Source organism: Triticum aestivum, chromosome 3D, assembly GCF_018294505.1.
Source record: "Triticum aestivum cultivar Chinese Spring chromosome 3D, IWGSC CS RefSeq v2.1, whole genome shotgun sequence".
In the NCBI taxonomy this organism is placed as follows: Eukaryota; Viridiplantae; Streptophyta; class Magnoliopsida; order Poales; family Poaceae; genus Triticum; species Triticum aestivum.
The window spans coordinates 541,682,029-541,685,989 of NC_057802.1; positions in this window are offsets into that span (position 1 = coordinate 541,682,029).

The window sequence follows — 3,961 nt, forward strand, 5'->3', positions numbered from 1 at the left end:
GACGCCAGGTTGTTGGGTGGAGGAATTACCCTCAGTGTTATGGAGCATCAATACTACCCCCAACAGATCTACGGGTTACACGCCTTTCTTCATGGTTTACGGAGGAGAGGAAGTTCTCCTAGTGATATCTGTCATGACTCGCCCCGTGTGGTGGCTTATGTTTAAGCTGATAATGAAAAAGCACGCCAGGATGCACTTGACCTATTGGATGAGGAGCATGACCTTGCGGCGGCTCGTTCAGCGATTTACCAGCAAGATCTGCATCGTTATCACAGCCGCCGGGTTAAAACCAGAACCTTTCAAGAAGTAGATTTGGTGCTCCGGCTTATCCAGGATCAAACTGATATGCACAAGCTATCCCCACCTTGGGAAGGGCCTTTTGTGGTCAGCAAAAATTTGAACAATGGGTCATATTACCTTATCGATGTTCGAGACCATAAGGACTCACGCACGTCGGAGGAGGAGACCCGCCGGCCGTGGAATATTGCTCATCGTCGGCCTTATTACACTTGAGCCACCGGCTCTTGTGATGTACATATTTCTATCAATGTATATATTATGATGAATATAATAAAGACGGCATCCCTGATAATTCAGGGCCTTTGTCGTTTCATTTCTGAGAATATGAGTCTTTACTGTCACTTCATACGATCACTTGGGGCCTTCCTGCTTATTGAGCATAGCTATGACTACCCTCTTGATCCGGCTTGTACGCCATGATTACAAAATACTTGGGGGCTTCCTGGTCATTGACCATAGCTATGACTACCCTACTGCTTCGGCTTATATGCCTGGAATGAAATATTACTTGGGGGCTTCTTGTTAATGAACAAAGCTTTGTTGACCCTTGTAATAGGCTTGGACGCCAGGTGTATTCACCAAAAAATCCGGGTTATCCTGCCTTTGTTTGCCTGCCACTCTGACCAGGTAATCCTGGAATGACTCGCCGTACTCTTGACAATCAATCTTTTAAAGACCTTGAATTTGTCAAAGTTAAAACGGCGATTGGTCATGTGAGGTCCGGCTTACGAGGTTTGAATTAAGGTTTAACTCAGTGGCTGCATGGCTCTTGAATAACGCTTGACATGGAGGCTTGGCAGCCTATGAATGCCTTGCTTTTGTTTTTTCTGATTTATATTTGGTTTGAACATTTTTTGAGGTTTACCTTTTATGCCATGTTGATACATGACTGAAAACTGATTAGGGCCATGTTGCCTTATGATTCAGATATGCATCTATCCGGAGTTTTATTAACCCGGTCTAGTTTTGGACTTTAAGTCACCAACGTATGATGATTATGTGCTTGAGTGTTGTGCTCTAAGCTTTGGGATGTTACCCCTTGCTACATATGGCGTGATAAGCCGGCGGTATGAATAAATTGAATAGGGCATTGTGCTCTGTTTTTGGGTTGTTACCCTTACTGCACGATGTATGATAAACCGGCAGTGTGAACAAATATCAATGGTATGATTTTTCTTATGATTATATGAGGTTTTCATAAACCAGCCCTAGTTATGGACTATTTAGTCATCAGTGGTTTTTATATGGGGTATTATGACCCGCCCTAGGGTAAACCGCCAGGGCACTTGTTATCTTCTTATGTGCATGGAACGATGATAAGCACGGTCTGCATAATTGATGATATTATAAGCATAAGTGGCAGATCTTCAAATGATGGATCGGTAGTGTTATGCAAACAAAACGTGCACGATGGCACGGCAGATCAGTGTTTAACTAGCCTATTACATTGCTCCATGAGTCCAAATGATTTAGTGTTTTTCAGGCAAGATGCAAATTATGAGCCGTCCAGTGGATCAATTCTCCTGGTCTTGGCGGCTTGAGGCTTCCAGGTTGTCCCGCGCCGGTTCTTCTTCTGCCTCCATCGTTTGGAAGTTAAGTGATGACCAATTGATGTCAGTCAAGGCTTGAAATTCAGCTTCATCATCGATAAGCTCAGATGGATCGATTTCAGGGGCAAAAGTATGCTTACGGATTGGAGGGATAAGGTCCACAATTTTGTAAGCCGACGTGGGCATTTTCTAATTTTCTGCTGTATAAGCCGCCTGATACTTGGACAGATCTGTTTCTTCAGCAATTAGGCTCGCCAATGGGCGTATCTCCTTCACACAAGCAGCAAAATCTTTCTTGTCAAAGGGAGACCCGTCATCTTTGAAGCTCGGGCAGCCAGTAGCTAGCTCGGCCGGGTCTAATTCTGCCTGCCATTCCTTCGCCCAGCTTAAAGCCGTAATGGCACCGGCTCTGGCGGCTGACCGCTTGATTTCTTCAATTCTGGGATCCAGAACAGAGAGTTTGCTTAGTACATCACTGAGAAGAGATGGTGCTTGATTGGTTGGGGAGATGGTGCCTATTGTGCGCTGAGCACCAGTGTATAACTGCTCTACTAGCGTGTAAACCGCTTTCAGCTTTATTAGCACTTATTTCGCAAGATTACTGCTGCTGGGGCCTGCATAACATATTATGATCAAGTCACCAGGCGGTTTACAAAATAGAGTGTGGAAAGTCATTACAATGTTAAAGATCTTACCAAAAACAGCAGAGGTCATCTGTGTGATATGACGCTTCAAACCAGTAAGTTTTGTGGTGACCTCCTCCAAAGAGGCTTCAGCTTTTTCAACCCTCTATATCAGGGCGGCCTTCTCTTCAGTCCAGGAGGTTTTCTCAGCATTAAACTCAGTTTTAAGCTTTTCTTTTTCATCCAAGCTAAACTTGAACTTGGAGTCGGCCTTCCGGGTCTCAGTTTCTTGTGCTTCAAGCCGGGTTTTTAAATCGGAAACTGAGATTGAAATTGACCGGATGCCTCCTGCAAGAAGAAGATTGAAACAAAGTATGCACAATTATGTTAGTCTTGTATAAAGAAAAGTCCCAAGCCCTTTGCAAGCAATAGCACTTGATACTTGGGGGCTAATGGGTGCAGAAAATTTCTTTTATGAGGCAGTGGCAGACAAATCCGGTTCATCTTTTTCAAGTTAACCCGGTTTGTAAGGGTGACCAGATGAGATTTTCGGTAAAGTGATAAGTCCCGGTTTATTTATATTGATTAAACCGGTCCTTGGGGGCTACAGGTGCAAAATTGATCACTATTAATTGACGTCCCAGCTTAGCTTGATAGTTTAAGCCAGCCCTTGGAGGCTACTGGTTTGATTTTCACATATTTATGACTATCTAAAAGTCTACAGTATATTCAATTCTATCATATTCAGTAGACTTGGGGGTTGAAGGAATATATCTTACAGAAAAGGCAGAAGTGGATACCTCATATTTTTGGTGCATGTGTTTGACCATGTCAATCTCCAGAACACGGCTGTTGTGCACTTGGCTAAGATAGCCGGATAGGATTTCACTAATGTTCAAATGAGAATAATTGGCCATGTCAAATTTGACTTTGCGTTTCTTGATCAATTCCTCCTTGGTAGAATGTTTGGCTAAAGCAACAGGATTCCCCGTTTCTTGAAAGCTGGTGCCAGTGATCAGAATTTCAGTGTTCGGTTCTGACGGCCTAACTGGGCCTGGTGGTTTAGCACCCAAAGGATCAATAATTGTATGTTCAGCAGAGGCACCAGGATTCTCTGGTGGCGGGTCATCAGCAAGTTCCTCCGAGTGTTGCACGGAGGCTTCAGATATTGGTGCTTGCTTCTCCGGTTCATGAGTCTTGGCGTCGTCTATTGGCTTAGTTATTTTACCCTTTTTGCTAGGCTTTGCTATTCCACTACAAGAGGATTGAAAAGGTCAGTATAAGTACAAAAATGTGAAAAAGAAAAGATAAAGTTTATACCCAGGGGCAGTCTTGAAAGCCAGAAGCTGAGTCTGAGATGAATTGCCAGATGAAGAGTGAGAACTCCCCTGATAATTTGGGTCGGAAGGATTAAGTGGTTGACGAATAAGATCTGCCTTGGGATAAATAGAGTTGGAATTTTGAAGCACCTCATTCCGGCGTTTGCGT